Source organism: Rhinoraja longicauda, chromosome 3 (assembly GCF_053455715.1).
Source record: "Rhinoraja longicauda isolate Sanriku21f chromosome 3, sRhiLon1.1, whole genome shotgun sequence".
Classification (NCBI taxonomy): Eukaryota; Metazoa; Chordata; class Chondrichthyes; order Rajiformes; family Arhynchobatidae; genus Rhinoraja; species Rhinoraja longicauda.
This window is the reverse complement of record NC_135955.1, coordinates 12,534,202-12,557,129: the sequence shown is the minus strand read 5'-3', so window position 1 is coordinate 12,557,129 and position 22,928 is coordinate 12,534,202. Positions and strand designations below refer to the sequence as shown.

General features: G+C 45.5%; 1 protein-coding gene across 9 annotated transcripts in view; it reads right to left on the bottom strand.

Moving 5' to 3' along the window:
- Positions 1-22,928, bottom strand: part of nat8l (N-acetyltransferase 8-like) — a 66,724-nt gene that overhangs the window by 18,352 nt on the left and 25,444 nt on the right. The gene's annotated exons all lie outside the window — the stretch shown is intronic.

Here is a 22,928-nt window from a genome sequence, read left to right as displayed (position 1 = left end):
GTGGTTCACAGAACACATATGTCAAAAGATAAGTTAGTGCATTTTTATGGTCACATAAATCCTACTTGTGATAGATGTAAGTCTGAGGTGGCTTCGCTGGCTCATATGCTTTGGTCTTGCCCACTTTTGGAAAAATATTGGAAATAAATTTTTGATACTATTTCTGTAGTTTTAGGTATTGATTTACAACCTCATCCTATCACTGCAATTTTTGGGCTACCAATGATAGATTCTATTCATCTGTCCCTTTCAGCCCGTCGGTTAATTGCTCTTACTACATTAATTGCCAGAAGATCTATTTTATTTAAATGGAAAGACTCTAATCCTCCCACCACACTCCATTGCTTTTCTGAAACGATATCATGTTTAAATTTAGAAAAAATTAGGAGTGATATCGTTGAACCCTCGATTAAATTTGATAGGACTTACAATAGACAATAGACAATAGGTGCAGGAGGAGGCCATTCGCCCCTTCGAGCCAGCACCGCCATTCAATGTGATCATGGCTGATCATTCTAAATCAGTACCCCGTTCCTGCCTTCTCCCCATACCCCCTGACTCCGCTATCCTTAAGAGCTCTATCCGGCTCTCTCTTGAATGCATTCAGAGAATTGGCCTCCACTGCCTTCTGAGGCAGAGAATTCCACAGATTCACAACTCTCTGACTGAAAACGTTTTTCCTCATCTCAGTTCTAAATGGCCTACCCCTTATTCTTAAACTGTGGCCCCTTGTTCTGGACTCCCCCAACATTAGGAACATGTTTCCTGCCTCTAATGTGTCCAACCCCTTAATAATCTTATACGTTTCGATAAGATCTCCTCTCATCCTTTAAATTCCAGTGTATACAAGCCTCGTCGCTCCAGTCTTTCAACATATGATAGTCCCGCCATTCCGGGAATTAACCTAGTAAACCTATGCTGCACGCCCTCAATAGCAAGAATATCCTTCCTCAAATTTGGAGATCAAAACTGCACACAGTACTCCAGGTGCGGTCTCACTAGGCCTCTGTACAACTGCAGAAGGACCTCTTTGCTCCTATACTCAACTCCTCTTGTTATGAAGGCCAACATTCCATTGGCTTTCTTCACTGCCTGCTGTACCTGCATGCTTCCTTTCAGTGACTGATGCACTAGGACACCCAGATCTCGGTGTACGTCCCCTGTTCCTAACTTGACACCATTCAGATAATACTCTGCCTTCCTATTCTTACCACCAAAGTGGATAACCTCACACTTATCCACATTAAACTGCATCTGCCATGCATCCGCCCACTCACACAACCTGTCCAAGTCACCCTGCAACCTCATAGCATCTTCCTCACAGTTCACACTACCACCCAGCTTTGTATCATCTGCAAATTTGCTAATGGTACTTTTAATCCCTTCATCCAAGTCATTAATGTATATTGTAAATAGCTGCGGTCCCAGCACCGAGCCTTGCGGTACCCCACTAGTTACTGCCTGCCATTCTGAAAGGGACCCATTCATCCCCTCTCTTTGCTTTCTGTCTGTCAACCAATTTTCTATCCATGTCAGTATCTTACCTCCAATACCATGTGCTCTAATTTTGCCCACTAATCTCCTATGTGGAACCTTGTCAAAGGCTTTCTGAAAGTCAAGGTACACCACATCCACTGGCTCTCCCCTGTCAATTTTCCTGGTTACATCCTCAAAGAATTCCAGAAGATTAGTCAAGCATGATTTCCCCTTCGTAAATCCATGCTGACTTGGAAGAATCCTGTTACTACTATCCAAATGCTCCGCAATTTCGTCTTTTATAATTGATTCCAGCATCTTCCCCACCACTGATGTCAGACTAACTGGTCTATAATTTCCCGTTTTCTCTCTCCCTCCTTTCTTAAAAAGTGGGACAACATTAGCTACCCTCCAATCCACAGGAACTGATCCTGAATCTATAGAACATTGGAAAATGATCACCAATGCGTCCACAATTTCTAGCGCCACTTCCACTGGGATGCAGACCATCAGGCCCTGGGGATTTATCAGCCTTCAGTCCCATCAGTCTACCCAACACCATTTCCTGCCTAATTTGGATTTCCTTCAGTTCCTCCGTCACCCTAGGATCTCTGGCCACTAGAACATCTGGGAGATTGCTTGTATCTTCCTTAGTGAAGACAGATCCAAAGTACCGGTTCAACTCGTCTGCCATTTCTTTGTTTCCCATAATAAATTCCCCCGCTTCTGTCTTCAAGGGACCCACATTTGCCTTGACTATTTTTTTCCTCTTTACATACGTTAAAAATATTTTACTATCCTCCTTTATATTATTGGCTAGTTTACCCTCGTACCTCATCTTTTCTCCCCGTATTGCCTTCTTAGTCATCTTCTGTTGCTCTTTAAAAGAGTCCCAATCCTCTGGCTTCCCACTCTTCTTTGCTATATTATACTACTTCTCTTTTATTTTTATGCTGTCCTTGACTTCCCTTGTCAGCCACGGGTGTCTCTTACTCCCCTTGGAATCTTTCCTCCTCTTTGGGATAAATTGATCCTGCAACTTCTGCATTATTCCCCGGAATACCTGCCATTGCTGTTCCACCGTCTTCCCTGCAAGGGCCTCCTTCCAGTCAAATCTGGCCAGCTCCTGCCTCTGTAATCCCCTTTGCTATACTGTAATACTGACACTTCCGATTTTCCCTTCTCCCTCCCAATTTGTAGAGTAAAACTTATCATATTGTGATCACTGCATCCTAATGGCTCTTTTACCTCGAGTCCCCTTATCGGATCAGGTTCATTACACAGCACTAAATCCAGAATTGCCTTCTCCCTAGTAGGCTCCAGTACAAGTTGTTCTAAGAATCCATCTCGGAGACACTCCACAAACTCTCTTTCCTGGGGTCCATTACCAACCTGATTTTCCCAGTCTACCTGCATGTTAAAATCTCCCATAACCACCGTAGCATTACATTTGCGACATGCCAATTTTAGCTCCTCATTCGACTTGGGGAAGCTTTATTCAATATTTTCACACAATATAAGTGGTTCCCTCTCCAGCCGTTATAATATTTTTTTACCTTTATTTGGTGGAACAGATTTAACAATAAACAGGGGTCTAAACTGTTGACATTTTTTTTTTTTTGCAGCCCAGATTCTGTTTTAAAAAAAATGTTTTAAAAAATTGTTTGCTTATTTTAGTTTAGGGGGGTACATTTTTTTTCTTTTTATCTTTAAAAAAAAAAATATATATATAAGTTCTCTTTTAACCTTTTATCTATAATTACATAGAGACTGGGAGGTCTATACCCTATATGTATTTTGAAACTGGATTTATATTGAGGCTACATTTGTTGTTAATGTAATCCTGATCCCTATGTATCAGTATCACTGTTATGCTTATCATTTTTTGAAATTTGGTAAAAAGATTTGAAAAGAAGAACAAGTCACAACGAATGATCAATGTGGTCAGCGTGGACTTGCTGGATCACAAAGGCACCGTTTCCGTGCTGAGTCTCTGAACTACGGTAGCCCCATCCCATCCCTCACCAACCAACAAAGCAAAAGGTCAGAGCAGCCAATGTCCTGCCATTGGAATTCAATAGAAAAAATATCTACACAAAGTACCTGTAAAAGGGCAGGAATCAGGCTGTGCAACCTGTTCCATTGCAGGTGGGAGTTCTCCTGGGAAGAATCCTTTTAGGTGGGGAGAGATGCTTGGGGCATTCCGCTCCTGTGCACTCCAACCTCTCAATTTCCACCCATCAGTTTTAAAGGACAGGGAACAGGGCTGCAAGCACAGAATCACAAAACCTTTGTCAGATGGTTCCTGTCAACATGAAATTGGCTCAGCTTTCACCAACTTCACTTTTTGAGCGCAAGAAATACACAGATCGCCTGTTCATTTGTGTGCTGCGGGAGCAAGCTGTGCTCAGACGGGCAGCCGACTGCCCCGTTGTTATATCGACGTGGTGCAGGAGAGGGGTGCAGAGAGGTGTCCATCTACACAACCTGCCTGCCTGCCTTTCTACACAAGGAAATAGGAGCAGGAGTAGGCCACCCGGCCCATGAAACCCGTCCTGTCACTTGATCTGATCGCGCGGCTGATCGCTGCTGGCCTCAACAATGTGCTAGTTCCCAGATCCTTCAAACATTATATCTGCTCTTTAACGACCTCCAATAATCCAACCTCCACAACCAACCAGGTTAGACAAATTCATCCTTTGTATCGTAGAACATAAAAGAATGTAGAACAGTACTGCACAGGAACGGACCCTGGAGACATATGTCCTTCAAACTTTCCCCTTTCACCTTAAAGCCATGCCCTCTAGGTTTTGACATTTCCACCCTGGGGTAAAAAGGAATTCTGACTGTCTGCCCTAACTCTGCATCTCATAATTGTATATACTTCTGTCAGGTCTCCCCACAGGCTCTGATGCTGCATAGAAAACAATCCAGGTTTTATTCAATACACAAAGTGCTGGAATAACTCAACGGGTCAGGCAGCGTCTCTGGACGACATGGATAGCCAATGTTTCGGGTCGGGACCCCGTTTCAGACTCAAGAAGTCTTCAGAGTCTGAGGGGCCCCAACCCGAAACTGTGCCTATCCACGCTCTCCACAGATGCTGCCTGACCTGCTGAGTTACTCCAGCACTTTGTGTTTTGTTCAAGATTCCAGCAACTGCTGTTCCTTGTATCTCCAAGTTTGTTCAACCTCTCCTTATTGCTAATACCCTCTAATCCAGGCAGCATTCTGGTAAAAACATCAATAGGAACCATTTTCCCCCCCTTTCCCCTGTTGCCTCTTACTTGGATTCTCTTACGAGGGATACCATGGCCACTGTTAACACATTCCAGTTGCTTGCCTAAATCACATGTTAGTGTAAGTCGTTGGAAAGGCAGGGGGAGCTTCAGATATCTGTGAAGCAGTTCACAAGCACAGCCACAGAACATGGGCCATCACCACTAAACAGTTAGCAGGTCACCAGGGAGCTTTTAGCCAGGTCTATTTGTGGTTTGCTAAGTGAGATGCAATTTGAGTGCATTGTCAGGGGGTTTGGGAAAATACATGCATGTAGAAATATGAATGGATCCCCTAGCCCTTCGAGAATGTCCCACTGTTCATTTAAACTCAGTCTGGGCTTCCATAATCCCCATCCAGAGTGGGGAAGGGCATTTGGTTTTCCAGGTCCATTTCACAGGGACCCTGCCTCATGACTGTTGTATTAGGAGCATTGCCAACACTGCATGTTAATGCCTATTTGAATGTATAGAAATATGAGCTGCCATAGAGTATAAATGGGGCTTGAGAAGACAGAATGTATAACAGCACAAGAACAGTCCTTCGGCCCACAATGTCTGTGCCGAACATGATGCTAAGTTAAGCTAATCTCTGCCTGCATGTGATTGACCACTTAAGACATTACTCAGTACCACCACCCCCCCCCCCCCATCTCCACTTCCCACTCTATCCCACTGACTCTCCAAAGCTTTATAAAGAGAGAGCAGTGCTACCAAGAGACCTGGATAGAGTGGACGTGGAGAGGATGTTTCCACTAGTGGGAGAGTCTCGGACCGGAGGTCAGAGCCTCAGAATAAAAGAAGTTTCTTTAGGAAGGAGATGATGGGGAAGTTCTTTAATCAGAGGGTGGTGAATCTGTGGAATTCATCGCCACAGAAGGCTGTGGAGGCCGTCAATGGATACTTTTAGATAAATTCTTGATTAGTACAGGTGTCAGAGGTTATGGGGAGAAGGCAGGAGAATGGGGCGGAAAGATAGATCAGCCATGATTGAATGGTGTGATAGACTTGATGGGCCAAATAGCTGAATTCTGCTTCTATAATTTATGAACTTATGAAGAGAGTCTAGATAACTTGGCTCTGTATTCCTTGGAGATTACAAGAATAAGGGATGCTCTTATTCAAACATACAAGATCCTGAAGGGAATTCGCTGGGTAAATATTGAGATATTTTCACGAGTGGGAGAGACATTTAAAACGAAGGCATATAAAAATCTCTTCTCTCAGAGGGTAGTGAATCAGTGAAATTCTCTGCCCAGAGGGTGGGGGAGGTCAGATCGTTTGATATATTTAAGGTGGAGATAGATAAATAGTTGAAAGATTGAGGAATTGAGGGTGATAGGAAACGGGAACAGAAGAGGAGATGAGGGTAGACACAAAATGCTGGAGTAACAGCGGGACAGGCAGCATTTCTGGACAGAAGGAATGGGTGCCCTTCAGAGTCGAGACCCTTCAGATCCTGGGCAAATCAGCCACAATCTCATTAAATGGCAGGCCAGGCTTGAGGGGCCGAGTGGCCTCCTCCTGGTATTTTCTTGAGAGCAGCAGGTGAAGTGCTCAATGGGTGGGGTGTATGAGGAGGTCTGTTGCAATGGGGTTCACTGAGAGAAGGGTGTACCCAAGAGTGATGCGTGCAGGGATGCGAGTGTACCCAGGGATGGGATGTGCAGGGAGGTGAGTGTACCCTCATCTCGAGTGTACCCAAGTCAGCGAGAAACCCGGGGTGGAGGGATCGCAGAGTGGAGGGCGTGCTGGAGGTGAGTGTACCCGGTCAGAATGTGGGGGTAGGGAGGGGGAAGCGAGGAATAGACAGGTTTGAGAAGAGATTTACAGAGCACTGTGCCTCAGCAGCTAAAGACACAGTCACCAATGGTGGAGACACAAGAGACTCCAAATGCTGGGATTTTGAGAAGAACACAAAATGCTGGAGGAACACAGTGGGTCGGGCAGCATCTGTGGAGGGAAACGGATAGGCAACGTTTCGATGGGCAACCTTCTCGCCTGATAAATCCTGCTGTATCCCTCATCTCTGCAAACGCCTCTTCCAATGCTTACCCAGTTTTCTCCTGTTGCCGATGCTCCCCCTTCTCATTCCCGTCACAACAAACAGGCTGCCAGGCATTTGTTTTGCACATCAGCTGCTTGCTGCAGAGGTTGGGTCTCGATGGCATGCTCTAGGCTGGCTGTTACCCCTCACCCACAGCCTGTGACTGTAGCCCTGCAGTTTGTCACTCTGGATAAGACAGGAACAGTCAACACAACTTTGGTGTCCGTGAGTCCACTTGACGTTCTGTTGTTTTTCCACAACTTTTGACCTTCAAGTACAATTGTAGACAGCCAGAGTGAAGTAATGTAAAAACAGCTTTCAGCGCTGAGGGCTGTCCTGTGACTATCCAGCACTGATTAAACACCTCGAGTCAGAGAGATACAGCATGGACAGGCCCTTCAGCCCTTCAAATCAATACCAGCCTTCAACCTCACATTTACACCAGTACCATTTTGTTCCACCCACATTCCCATCAACTCCCCTCAAATTCGAGAGCAATTTACACTGGCTAATTAACCTGCCAACCTGCAAGTGTTTGGGATGTGGGAAGAAACTGGAGAAGCTGGGAGAAATCCATGCTGGGATTCCTCAGGGAGAACGTGCAAACTCCACACAGGCATTACCCGACGTCAGGACTGAAACCGGGTTTCTGCCGCTGCATGATGGCACCTATACTAGCTGCGCCAGTGTTTATAAGGTTGTGTGGCATGTAATATTTGTACCAAACATTTGTCCAGCTTGATTACTCAACCATGAGCCATAGAGTTTTACAGCATGGAAACAGGCCCTTTGGCCCAATTCATCATGTTGACCAATGGTCATCCATGTTGACCAATACGCCTTCCTGAGCTAGTCCCGTTTACACATGTGTGGCCCAAATCCCTCTAAACTGTTCCTCAAATGTACCCGTCCAAACATTTTCTAAACATTGTAATTGTACCTGCCTACACCACATCGTTTGGCAACTCATTCCATATACCCATCACCCTCTGCCACCGCTAATCCACGATCCTTATTGAGAAGAGAGGTTGCCAACTGCATGTTTTATGGTGGGTCTGCAGACTCATCAGAGTTTGTCATTGTAGCCAATATTTATGTTACAGTCTGTACAATGTTACAGACTACATCATTACACAGACTGCAAAATGTTCCACAGACTGTAGACATTACACAACTGTACAACATTACCAACCAAAGTTTAATCTTAACTGCCCCATTATTTTACACTTTGAGAGAAATTCTTTGTTCTGCTCATCGTCTGCCCCCACCTTCCCCGCTATCTAGACCAACTTGTTTCCCCCTTTCCCCATTCTGTGGTGAAGGGTACTGAGTCTGCAATGTTGGCTGCTTCTCTTTCCACAGACTCTGTCTGACCTGCTGAATTTTCCCAGAATTTTCTGCTTTTAATTCACACCTCATCTTCCTCCTTCGATCACAATTTCTCAATCCATTCCTGTTCTATATCCCCAGTTTTCAGCAAGATTAAAACAATCTTTTGGTCCTAGTATTAGATGTACTCCATGGCAGAGGCACTTGGGAGCTGTTGAGGAGAGGAGGTGGGGGGGCTACTGGGATATGGATGAACATCTCTTTAATCAGATACGGTGGCGCAGCGGTATACTTGCTGCCTTATAGCACCAGAGACCCGGGTTGGATCCTAACTACGTGTGATGTCTATAAGGAGTATGTCTGTAGGTTCCCATGACCTGCATTGGTTTTCTACGCGAACTCCGGTTTCCTCCCACACTCCAAAGACGTACAGGTTTGTAGGTTAATTGGTTTGGTAAAATGGTAAATTGTCCTAGTGTGTAGGACAGTGTTAATGTGTGGGAATCGCAGATCGGTTGGCCAAAGGGCCTGTTTCCGTGCTCTATCTCTAAACTAAACTAATGGCGTGAATGGTTGGTGACGGTAAACAAGACATATGAAAATAGGAGCAGCCGTTCAATGTGATCACTATTCAACGTGATCATGACTAATCTGCTTCAGGTGTTATCTCCTCTACTGTGCCAGTTCCATCTTCCCCCAATTTTCTCGTCTCTTTCAAAAATGTATCTACCTCCTTTCTTGGTATCCCTATCAATCCCGCCTCCACAACCCGAGGAGGTAGAGAATTCCGGAGATTCACCACCCTCTGCTAGAGGATGTTCAGTTTTAAACGATCGGCCCTGATCTCGTAACTATGTTCCCACATTTGAGATTCTCAGTCATAGAAACATAGAAAATAGGTGCAGGAGTAGGCCATTCGGCCCTTCGAGCCTGCACCGCCATTCAATATGATCACGGCTGATCATCCAACTCAGTATCCCGTTCCTGCCTTCTCTCCATACCCCCTGATCCCTTTAGCCACAAGGGCCACATCTAACTCCCTCTTAAATATAGCCAATGAACTGGCCTCAACTACCTTCTGTGGCAGAGAATTCCACAGACTCACCACTCTCTGTGTGAAGTGATTTTTTCTCATCTCGGTCCTAAAAGACTTCCCCCTTATCCTTAAGCTGTAACCCCTGGTTCTGGACTTCCCCAACATCGGGAACAATCTTCCCGCATCTAGCCTCTCCAACCCCTTAAGAATTTTATATGTTTCAATAAGATCCCCCCTCAGTCTTCTAAATTCCAGCGAGTATAAGCCTAGTCTATCCAGTCTTTCCTCATTTGAAAGTCCTGCCATCCCAGGGATCAGTGAAGAGTCATCCAGCATGGAATCAGGCCATTCGGCTCACCGCATTCATGCTGACCAGTGGGCTCCAATCCCATGCTCACGGAGACATTTCGTAAACACTATAAGTGACTGCTCCCACCACTCTCTCCAGCATTATGTTGCAGGTACTTATCATGATCAGGGTGAAGAAAGTCCCGCTCAGATACACACTACTTCTCACCCTAAAGATCTATGTCCTCTGGTTTCAATGACCTCCATAGGGGAAAGGTTTCCTGCAATACTCCTCATAATTTCACAGACCTCAATCACATCCCTTTTTAACCTCCTCTGTTCTTGGGAAAACAGACCTGGATCCTTCAGTCTCTCCTCATAACCGAAGCGCTCCATCCCAGGCAACAATCTGGTGAAGGTAAACACAAAGTACTGGAGTAACTCAGAGGATCAGGCAGCATCTCTGTGTCTATCTTTGGTGTAAAGCAGCATTTTCAGTTCCTTCTTATAACAACTCAGTGAATCTCCTCTGCACCCTCTCCAATGGCTTCTCCCACCAGCTGAAACATCTTGACATCTGCCCTGTCAGGCCTTCCGATGAACGATGTTTCAATAAAATCACCCTTCATTCTTATAAACCCCCAAAATAATTCCTTAGGTGCTCATAACTGGACAATGCTCTCAACTGGGGAATGAGCTGAGTTCACACATAAGCTCGATTTACAAGGTATTTCATGGAGTCTCCTGCAGCAGAGAGATCAGATCAGTAAAAGCCAAAGCGAGCCAGAGATAGTGATAAAACTGGATTCAAAATTGGCTTGGTTGCAGGAAGCACTATCTCACAGGTGATTTTGTTACCAGTTCAGTTCAGTTCAGCGTGGTTTATTGTTACGTGTACAATAAACGTGCTGCGTGTTGCGTGCTAACAAGTCAGCAGAAAGACAATGCATGATTACAATCAAGCCATTTACAGTGTATGGGGAACATGATAAGGGAATAGTGATTAGTGCAAGTGAAGCCAGCAAAGTCTGATCAAGGATAGGCCGAGAGTCACCAATAGTATTGCGGGACACAGGAGGAAGTGAATAACCCTTGAAGTCCTCAATCTTGACTTCAACTTCCATGAGTCCCAACATGGGGAGGGAAACCTCTGTCTGATCACCGCCTACCATCCTCCCTCCACCACCTCCGTCAGTGCTCCTCCAAGATGCACAACATTTGGAAGATGGAAATACAAGATAACAGCATATGTTGGAATCTTGAGCAACACACAAAGTGCTGGGGGAACTCAGCAGGCCAGGCAGCATCTGTGGGGAGAAATGAACAGACAAGGTTTCGGGTCGGGACCTTTCACCATTCTGAAGAATCGTCCCAATCCAAAACGTTGGCTGCCCAATCCCTCCACAGATGCTGCCTGACCTACTGATTTACTCCTAACATATGGAAGATGCTCTTAATGTATTAGCAATGTACTCCAGATGCTATCTTCAAAGTCCATCACCATGAGTGTCCTGGTAGCACCTCTACTGAGCACATCTGGTGAACCAGGATATCCAAGCTGGTTCTGTGGCAGGTGGTGAGTGAACCAACCCCAGAGATAACCCTACTCAAATCTCATCCTCACCAATCTGCCCTTGGACCATGCCTCTGATCATTGGTAGAAGTGGACAACACTCAGTCCATGTGGAGGCAAAGTGTCACAGCGGTAACATGGCACTGAAGCCAGGCCACTCTTTGCATGCTGGTCCCAGAAATGGATCTGGTGTCATTGGTGACAATCACTCCACTCCTTTAAATCTTTATTTTAACAGCAACATTTCTTAGATCTTTGAACTATCTTTAACCGGACTTTACTAGACTTTATCTTGCACTGAACACCGTACCCTTAAGGGCCTGTCCCACTTAGGCAATTTTAAGGTGACTGCCGGCGACTAGGCTGTCGCCGAACGTTTGCCGGGGTGTCGCGGGCATGACCGTGAGGAGTCTTCAATGAACCGTAGCGGATCTCGGCGCGTCGCGGAAGCATTTTCCAGATAGAAATTTCTCGCTGACAGCTGGCTTGTCGCCAGGTATCGTAGCTTATTGCGGGCGCTGTCGCATGCTGTCCCCAGGTTTGCTAGGTTGTCGCAGATGCATTTAGAAGCACGTAATATTAAATTAAGAACAGGCATTTGAAGATACCAGAAGATAGTTTTGTTTAACCAATGTATTTACCGTCAGGACATTTGACAGGTAGATTGGAGGCGGCAGTTTGACGGTCAGGTAAGCGTGGGGATTTCGCGATGTTTCCGAAGACGGTGTAATCTCTTAGCCAGGTGCTAGTTTCACAAACAAAGTAACTTGTATCGACCTGACTCGGCACTGTCGTGGTCATTGTCGTGGGGTAAATCTTGGCGATCTGCTACGACTTTGACAGTCGCCGGCAGTCGCCTAAAAAATCGCGCAACTGGGACAGGCCCTTTAATCCAGTATCTGTACACTGTGGACAGCTTGATTGTAACCATGTGCAGTCTTTCCGCTGACTGGATATCATGCAATGAAAAGATTTTCACTGTACACGTAACAATAATGATAAACTAAACTAAACATTAATCCTTCACCTGGACACCCTCTATCATGGTAACTTGCAGAAGATTGTGAAAACTCAGAGCAGATGCAGCAGCTGAGTATCCTTGAGGCAGCAGCAGGAAGGCACACCACCGTGGGTGAACTAATGAACCTCACAAGAATGACATGAAGCTGGAAAGGGTGCGGAAGAGATTCACCAAGATGTTACCGAGACAGACACAAAATGCTGGAGTACCCCAGCGGGACAGGCAGCATCTCTGGAGAGAAGGGATGGGTGACGTTTCAGGTCGAGACCCTTCTTCAGATGTCTCGACCGAAATGTCGCCCATTCCTTCTCTCCAGAGATGTTGCCTGTCCTGCTGACTTACTCCAGCATTTTGTGTCTATCTTCGATTTAAAGCAGCGCCTGCAGTTCCTTCCTACACATGTTACTTGGATAAGCAGGCTTGAGTTACAGGGGAGAGGTTGGAAAGGTCCGTAAGAGGATGAGGCATGACGTTATTGAGGTGTACAAGATCACAGGGACATGGATAGAGTGAATGCTCAGAGTGCTTTTCCCAGGGTAGAGGGTTCTAAAACTAGAGGGTATAGACATAGGATGAGATCGGAGAGCTTTAAGAGGAACCTCAGCCGCAACTTTTCAGTCAGAGGGTAGTCAGTGTCTAGAATGAGTTGCCGGTGGAAGCCGATGAAATGGATATTATTATGATATGAAAAAGACATGTAAATGATTCTATGACTCCATAATTACTGTCAAACCAGGCGATTGAGTCTGCCTCGGTGATGGGTGCATGGGGAATGCCTGGAGCAACACCAAGCACACCTAAAATGGAGGAACAAGGAGCTGCAGATCTTAGTTTATGCCAAAGATAGACACAAAGTGCTGGAGTAGCTCAGTGGATCAGGCAGCATCTTTGGAGAAAAAAGATAGATGACGTTTTGGGTCAGGATCGGCCTTCTTAGTTTACTTTAGTGTATTGTCACATGTACCGAGGTACAGTGAAAAGCTTTTATATTGCATGCCCTCCAGTCAGCGGAAAGACTATTCATGATTACAATCAAGCCGTCCAAAGTGTGCAGACACAGGATAAAGGGAATAACGTTTAGTGCAAGATAAAGTCCAGCAAAGACTTATAGACGGTAAAGTTCGGACTCAAGGGTCCCGATCTGAAACGTTGCCTGTCCATTCCCTCAACAGATGCTGGCTGACCCGCTGAGTTGCTTTGCTCAAGATTTCAACATATTTATTTATTTTTCATATTTCAGATACAGCGCGGAAACAGGCCTTTTCGGCCCACCAAGTCCGCGCCGCCCAGCGATCCCCGCACATTAACACTATCCTACACACACTAGGGACAATTTTTTTACATTTACCCAGTCAATTAACCTACATACCTGTACGTCTTTGGAGTGTGGGAGGAAACCGAAGATCTCGGAGAAAACCTACGCAGGTCACGGGGAGAACGTACAAACTCCGTACAGTACAGCACCCGTGGTCAGGATCAAACCTGAGTCTCCGGCGCTGCATTCGCTGTAAGGCAGCAACTCTACCGTTGCGCCACCGTGCCTCTCCAGACACAAATCGTCGCTCAGTTCCAACATTCCAGCCCAACGTTAGCTGGTACTCCCAACTTGTAATTATCTCCTGATCCAGCAAGTCGCTTCAGTCTGGATCTTCAACCCTATACTTTGATCTATAACTCTGGTGCCAGTCACACCGAGCAAACCTTCCTGTTGGATTCAAAATAAGCAGGTAATGAATTGTATGAGGTGCTTAATTGAGGTTTTCGCGTCTGCAAACCTGTGAACATGCGCCGCGTTTGGAAGCGCAGAAATCTGAAATATTTGAAGTTAAAAATAATGGAATGCAGCCAAAAACCAGAATCAAATTACCAAAAGATAATTTTACAAAGCCTTTCGATCATTCACCCCTAACGGGATGAAAGGGGGACTTAAATATTATCCGGAAATACTTTTGAATCGTAAGGACCTGATCCTTCATCCTTCAAGCCTGACTTTGTGTTGTTACTGCTTTGAGTTGAGATGCTGGGGATTTAGCAGCCCAAAACAATACTACAGACAACAAAGGCAGTGGCTCAGAGGCACAGAGCACAGCAGCACACCAATCTGCATGATGAGCAGGATGAGGACAAGACTGAACTAATACACCCACAGTCAGTGTGTGGCAACTCCTGAGGCAGCTCTGACTGATTAAAAAGGATCAGGAAAACGAGAGTGAAGTCGAGCTTAGAAACATAGAAACATAGAAAATAGGTGCAGGAGTAGGCCATTCAGCCCTTCGAGCCTGCACCACCATTCAATATGATCATGGCTGATCATCCAGCTCAGTAGCCTGTACCTGCCTTCTCTCCATACCCCCTGATCCCTTTAGCAAAAAGGGCCACATCTAACTCCCTCTTAAATATAGCCAATGAACTGGCCTCAACTACCTTCTGTGGCAGAGAATTCCACAGACTCACCACTCTGTGTGAAGAAATGTTTTCTCATCTCGGTCCTAAAAGACTTCCCCCTTATCCTTAAGCTGTGACCCCTGGTTCTGGACTTCCCCAACATCGGGAACAATCTTCCCGCATCTAGCCTCTCCAACCCCTTAAGAATTTTATATGTTTCTATAAGATCCCCCCTCAGTCTTCTAAATTCCAGCGAGTATAAGCCTAGTCTATCCAGTCTTTCCTCATATGAAAGCTTAAACCCCTTGTCACAAAAATGCAACATTTTGGCCTCCTGCCTCTACAAAAACAGATTGTAATCGATGTAACAGAATGATGTGACCAAGAAACAGGCCCTTCAGCCCACCTTGTCCACGTTCCATAGCTCCTTCCCATCCATATATATGTCTAAATACCTTTCCAAAAATGTAATTATATCAGCTTCAACAGCTTCCTCTGCAGCTCGTTCCAGATAAGGACTGCCCTCTAAGTGAAAAAATATGCCCCTGAATTCCCTCTTCAATCTTTCTCCTAACCTTAAGCCTACACCTTCTGGTTTTACAATCTTCTACTCTGGGAAAACAGACTATTAGCATTGACTTTACCCCTCATGATCTTATATATCTCAATAAGGTCACCTCTCAGCCTCACGTTGCCAAGGCAAAAATCCCAGCCTATCCAACCTCTCCCTATAACTCAAGCCCACAAGCTTAGGCAACATTTGTTGAAGATTCTCCCTGAGGGAGAAATCAGGAACAGGGTACTGATTTTGGATGATCAGCCATGATCATATTGAATGGCGGTGCTGGCTTGAAGGGCCGAATGGCCTACTCCTGCATCTATTTTCTATTTTTCTATGTCTAAGATTCACGATCCTATTTGTGCTCTCCAGAGATGGTGCCTGACCTGCTGTATTATTCCAGCAATTGTGTCCTTTTGAACATACTGGTGAATCTCTTCTGCACCCTTTCCAACTTAATGACATCCTTCCTGTAGCTGGGGAACCAGAACTGCACACAGTACTCCAAGTGCGGTCTCTTGGAGAGACTGCGTCATGGTCTCCCAATTTTTGTGCTTCTCTATTGTCCATTACCTTGAATAATGACCAAATAGATAAAATAGACAGAAAGGTGCATTGAATGCAGGCCTTGAGATCCAGCAGAGTGACTATGAGAGGGCGGGAGGTACGTTACTGTGACACAAAGCCCAGGTCACACCACATTGTTACACCTTCACAGCTAGCTACTGGCTACAGTGGGACACCAACAGATGGTGCCTGAGATGATATCTAGACTGCAAGGGTTAAATCACCAGGAGAGACTCCACAAACTCAGTCTGTATGTTCTGGAAGACTGAGGGATGATTTGGGGAGAGAGACAGACAAACAATAAACATTTCAGTCTCAAAGATGCTATGGACCCAGAACATTGTCTGTCCATTTCCCTTCACAGATGCTGCCTGACCCGCTGAGTTATCCCAGCACTCAGGATTCTAACATTTGCAGTTCCTTGTGTTTCCGGATATTATTTTTACTTCTTTGGGATTGTCAAAAATAAATTATCGCCAGGATTACAAAACAATATTAGATCCAGAGCTGGTAGACTCTGGAAAATTTGGAACTCTCCATCAAAACTGGCACGAGTTCTTAAATCCAGGATTCCATTCACCAAAGATATGAAGAGATATGGTACCGTATGTCCATCGTCCATCCCTTATCCGGCTCCACTGATCACCTTCCTAACATGAGATATCAGCATCTGCAGTCTCGTGTGCCTCCACCTGTCACCTTCAGCCTCCTTCTCTGCCCTCCCTAACCCCACCAAGCCCCATCAGTCCCTGTTTTTGCCTCTTTCTCTTTATCCGTCTTTGCCTTTTTTTCCCCACCATCTCCCCTTCCAATGCCTCGTCTCCCCTTCCAATGCCTTGGTCCTTCTCCCCATCATCTCCCTCCTCACCTAGTTCCACCTCTCACCTGCCTCACCCCTTTCCTTCTCCTCTTTACACCAGCCATCACCCCTCTACACACTCTGACTCATGTGGGGTTCACAACCCGAAAAGCCACCACCCCTTTGCCTCCACACCTGCTGAGCTCCTCCAGCTGTTTGTTTGCAGCCTGCAGTAACTGCAGTCACCTGTGTCTCCTGGTGAATCTCCTCCACACCCTCTGTAGCATAACCATATCCTTCTTCTAGTGTGGCACATACTGCCACTGGGACAGCCCAACCAGCATTTCGTCAAGTTGCAAGATAACCTTCCAACACACATAAGAAGGTTTTTTCACTTCTGTGAGCTTATGGTCACCATGTTGTGCGGACCGCCATTTTGATCATGAAAGCCACACAAGAGTAGGCAAGTGTCATGGGCAGAGAAAGATTGGAAACCCATCCAGCGTATAAGAGCTCCTCTATTATGTTATGGCCACAACACAGACTCTTACATAGAACAGTACAGCACAGGAACAGGGCTACGGCCCACAATGTCCTTGCCAACCAGGGCGACAATTTAAACTAATCCCACCTGCCTGCACATGGTTGGTGCCTCCAGTCCCTGCTTTTTGAAGCAGCTGTTTAAAAGCCATTATCATATTAGCATCCACCAGCTTCCTTCGCTGTATGTTCCAGGCACCGCCACTCTCTAAGTAAAAAAAACGTGCTCACACCACCTTAAAACTATACCTTCCAGTCTTTGACATTTCCACCCTGGGAGAAAGGTTCTTACTGTCTACCTTATCTGTGTCTCTTATAATTTTAGAAACCTTTTGTCACCCCTCAGCCTCCAATGCTCTAGAGAAAATAATCCAGCTTTGTCCAACCTCTCCTTAGCCAATACTCTCCAATTCAGGCAGCATTCTGATAAATCTCCCCCGCTCGCTCTCCAAAGCTTCTGCATCTTTCCTGTAATGAGGTGACAGAACTGCACGCCATACCTCTAATGCACCCTAACCAAAGTTCTATACCCTTACACCACCAGCTGATCAGAATTTCCTATCACTGTCCTGCCATTTAGCCATTATCCTTGCCCTGAATGATAAATTGCCGTTCATTCTATACACTCCCATCAGTTATTAACTGTCTCTGATGTGGCTCTTCATCAAATTTCTCCAAGAAATCCATATAAAAAGCATTTGCACAGGTACATAGATAGAAAAGGGTTCAGAAGGATATGGGCCAGGTGTGGGTAAATGGGATGAGCCTGCACTGGGCATCTTGGTCAGCCTGGACACGATGGGCCGAAGGGCCTGTTTCTGTGTGTATGGTACTCTATCCATTAACGATTTCCCGCCATTCCTTCAAAATGTCGCTCAGACATGTCCTATCCTTAACAAATAAGTGCCAGCTCTCATGAGCAAGTGAACACTTTCAAGATATGTTGTCACATTCTTCAAATCATAAGGTATGACGAGCGTTTGACGTCACTGGGCCTGTACTCGCTGGAGTTTAGAAGGATGAACGGGGACCTCATTGAAACTTACCGAATGGTGAAAGGCTTGGATAGAGTGGATGTGGAGAGGATGTTTCCACTAGTGGAAGATCTAAGACTAGAGAGCAGAGCCTCAGAATTAAAGGACATTCTTTTAAGGAGATGAGATGGAATTTCTTTAGTCAGAGGGTAGTGAATCTGTGGAATTCTTTGCCACAGAAGGCTGTAGAGGCCAAGTCAATGGATATTTTTAAGGCAGAGATAGATAGATTCTTGATTAGTACGGGTGTCAGGGGTTATGGGGAGAAGGCAGGAGGCTGGGGTTCGGAGGAAGAGATCGATCAGCCATGATTGAATGGCAGAGTAGGCTTGATGGGCCGAATGGCCGAATTCTGCTCCTATTACTTGTGACCTTGTGACCATGCTTTGCCAAAGGACGATGTAACGATAATCAATGAATGGGTTCAACAATTTTAGCGGGGCTAAAAACCGGAGATAGACTGTAGGAAGATCAGGGAATGCCGGAGAAGACAAGTGCAAAGGACTAACTTGGGGTTGGATGACGTAAACAGCATAGAATCAAACTGGGTAGGAGAAACTGCACAAGCAGGATAGTGTACAGGGGGAGATAGATCAGCCATGATTGAATGGCGGAGTAGAGTTGCTGGGCCGAATGGCCTAATTCTGCTCCTATCACTTATGACCTTTAATTTTTTTATCTTGTAACTTGCGAACTTGCCTAAACACCATGCTTTTGTATTTTCACGGTTTCTAAATCTGCAGATGATGGCAAAACCGTCAGAATTGTGAACAGCGAAGAGGATTGTAATAAATCGGAGACAAGCTGGTGGAATGGGCAGGCACATGGCAGGTGAGGGTTCATGTGGAGAAATGTGAGGCGATGCATTTTGGTGACTGAGGAGAGGCATTATTTAGAATTAAGGATACAGTTCTACAAGGGGTACAGGAGCAGAAGGACCTTGTGGTATGGGCACACAATTCATTGAAAGTGGCGGGGCAGTATTAGAGAGCAGTTAATAAGGCATACACAGAATTCACTCCAAAGACGTACAGGTTTGTAGGTTAATTGGCTGGGCAAATGTAAAAATTGTCCCTAGTGGGTGTAGGATAGTATTAGATAGTGTAGGATAGCGCCGAGCGGCGCAGACCCGGTGGGCCGAAGGGCCTGTTTCTGCACTGTATCTCTAAATCAAAAATCTAAAATCTAAATTTGACATGAATGTTTTGTATTAAACACAGTTTGCAATCACAAATATCACAGCAAGGAATCTGAGTCATAGAACCTGTCACAAAGCCATAAACATGAACTTCAACCATTATATCCAATGTTAACCGTGGTATACCAAATCTACCTTCAGAAGATTACTGTTTCAGGTTATTGTGATCAATCTAAATTAAACCCAAAGGAAAGATAAAGAGACGTTTGGATCATCAAACCACTTCAGCCTTACACTAAAGGCAATATATAATGACAGATTTCTCATCTCCAATGCATCACAAGTAAATGGTAAAGTGAAGGAGGCTTTTGGCACACTGGCCTTCATCAGTCAGGGAATTGAGGAAAAAGCTGGGACGTTATATTACAATTGTATAAGAAATTGGTGAGTCCACATTTGGAGTATTGTGAAGATGGACACAGAGAGCTGGAGTAACTCAGTGGGTCAGACAGCATCTCTGAAGAAATAGAAATGGTGACGTTTTGGGTCGAGATCTTTCTTCGGGTTGTTCAGACCTGAAGAAGGATCTTGACCCGAAACATCACACATTTCTTTTCTCCAGAGATGGTATCTGACCCGCTGAGTTACTCCAGCTTTCTGTCTATCTTCGGTTTAAACCAGCATCTGTACTTCCTTCCTACACATTTGGAGTACTGTGTTCAGTTTTGGCCAGTAAGCTGAAAAGCGTTTAGAGAATATTAACGAAGACGTTGCCAGGACTCAAGAGCTGAGATGTGAGGAGAGGCTGGGCAGGCGTCTTGTAGCGCAGGAGGCTGAGGGATGAACGTACATTATTGCATAACATCAAGAGGACAATAGAAAGGGAGAATGCACAGAGTGGTTTCCCTAAGGTAGGGGAATCAAGAACAAACAACATGGGTTTAAGATGAGAGGGGAAAGATGTAATAGAACCTAAGGGGCAGCTATTTCACACAGAGGATGGTGGGTATATGGAACGAGCTGTCAAAGGAAGAAGTTGAGGAAGGTACAATAATAACATTTAAAAGGCATTTGGGCAGGTACCTGGATAGGAGAAGTTTAGAGGGATATAGGACGGTGGCGGACAAATGGGGCTAGCTTAGATGGGGCGTCCATGTTGGCATGGACCAGCCAGGTGGAAGGGCCTGTTTCTGTGCTGACTCTCTGAGATACGCTGTGAAAGTATACTGACTGGTTGCATCATGGCTGGGTAAGCCAATTCCAATGCATAGAATCACAAGAGGCTGCAGAGAGCGGTAGACTCAGCCCGGTCCATCACGGATACAGTCCCCCCCACCATCAAAAGCATCTACATGAGGAACTGCCTCAAGAAGGCGGCATCTATCATCATGGATCCCCATCATCTGGACCGTGCCCTCTTCTCACTGCTACCATGGGACAGGAGGTACAGCAGCCTGAGGATCCACACCACCAGGTTCAGGAACAGCTACTTTCCTGCAACCACCAACCCGCACAACCCTAATCCTTCCTCGACAATGGAACACTACAGACCATCTCTTGCAATACCATGGATTAGTTTTCTCCTAAAATCACTCCATGATCATGGTGAATGGTGGTGCTGGCTCGAAGGGCCGAATGGCCAACTCCTGCACCTATTGTCTATAAATGTGGTTTGGACCAATGCCTTGCTTTATTTCAGTCTTTCTGTTTTAATGACTTGTGGAATTGATGTTTTGTGTGTTATCTGAGTCTACGTCCCTGTACTACTGCGACAAGCAAGATTGTTACTGCACCTGTGCCTTACTATACTTGTGCATATGGCAATGAACACGACTTGACTCTCCTGCCAATATTTATTTATACTTTCACCTACACCTTCAAGGTGAACTGTCGTGTAGGTTTCTCACTGCTGTTTGTGGAGTTGTGCGCAGATTTTGCTCACTGCTTCACATTGTGCCACTGTGACTGTGCTTGATATGTCCTGCATTGCTTGCAAAGTACTTCAGTGAGTTCCCAAGGATGATAAATGCACTACGGAAATATAAGTCTCCCAAGCCCGTTTTGACTCAAATGTGTGAAATTAGTTAACAGTCGTGGACTGCATTCTCCAAAGTTATCTCCAAATGTTCATCGAACAACCCATGGCCCATGTCCTTGATCTGACACCAAAAGGCCCAGCCAGACCAACACCGGGCACTGTGTGCATGAGAAGGACAAAATAGGAGGATCTTTGCTATCTGCCTTAATCGGTTGAAGTCCCAAAATTAGACATATACCAATATCCACCTCACACACTTAAGACTCATGGTATCATACAACACAGGACAGACACTTCTGCCCAATTTGTTCATGCCGTCCAACATAATCTATCTAGGCTAATTCCACTTGCCTGCTTTTGCCCCATATCACTCCAAACCATTCTTATCCATGTCCTTGTTTTCAATGCTATCATTATGCCTGTCTCAACTGCCTCTGGCAGCTTGTTCCATATTCACCCTGTCTGAAAAGGTTGCCCCTCAGGTTCCAATAACATTTCTCCCCTCTCACCTTAAAGCTATGCCCTTTAGTTCTTGATTCCCCTTCCCTGGGAAAAGGACATTGTGTATTCAATGTACCCTATCAATTCACCTCATGATCTTATACACATCTACAAGGTCACCCCTCAGGCTCCTGTGCCCCAGGGAATATAGTCTTAGCCTGCCCAACCTCTCCCGAGAGCCGGTGCTACCTGAAGTGAGAGAAATCAATATTCATACCACTGGGCTGTGTGCAAGATGCATCTTCTGGATGTACTTTTCCAGGCACCCAATCCTGGTAACATCCTCGTACACCTTATGCAGTTACGATTACTGTTTTCAGTATTCTACAGAACAAGAGTTCTAATTGCCCCAGGGCCTTGAAAGCCCCAATGTGTAACAATCAAGAATCAAATGTTGGGGCAATTAAGAAACTCTTGAGAGTGTTCCAAAATTGCACCAAATTCACAACTGTACGTTAGGGGAGGAAGACTAATCTCCCACATACGGGAGATCTCCAGGCTCAGACAAGCATGACACACACTGTAGCACAGCAAATAGAGCCGTTGCCTCACAGCCACAGAGACCCGGGTTCAATTCCGATCTCCAATGCTGTTTGTGTGGAGTTTGCACACTCTTCCTGTGACTGCATGCTTTGCTTTACCGCTTTCCTGCCACATCGCAAAGCCGAATGGGTTGGCAGCTAATTATGTCTCTGTAAATTACCCCTAGTGTGCGTGTGAAAGTCAGAATCTGGGAGAGTGCGGAGAATAAGATAAGAGTGGTGTAAGTGGGTGCTCGATTGTCAGCGTAAGTCGGTGGAGCGAGTGTGTGGGTCTATGATGCCATGGTAGACTAATCCAGGGCCAATACCATCAGGCACTGCGAGAGTGCGGGGAGTACAGGATACAAGGATCTTTGCTGATCATCGTAACCTAGTCAGTAAAACTAAAAAAAACAGGTTTGCGTTTAAGAAACAGTGCAGCACAGGAACACAGCCACAGCCACAATGTCCATGTCAAACATGATGCCAGGTTAGGGTAAACCCGAAACATCACCTATCCATGCTCTCCAGAGACGCTGCCTGCTCAGTTACACTAGCACTTCATGTCCTTTTGTAAACTAATCTCCTCTACCTGCAAGTGATCCATATCCCTCCATTCCCTTCATATCCATGTGCCCATCTAAAAGCCCCTGGCTTCACATTCCAGGCACCCACCAGCCTCTGTGCAAAAATCGTCTACACATATCCCTTAAACTTTGTTACCCTTTAAAGTAATCATATCATATCATATCATATATATACAGCCGGAAACAGGCCTTTTCGGCCCTCCAAGTCCGT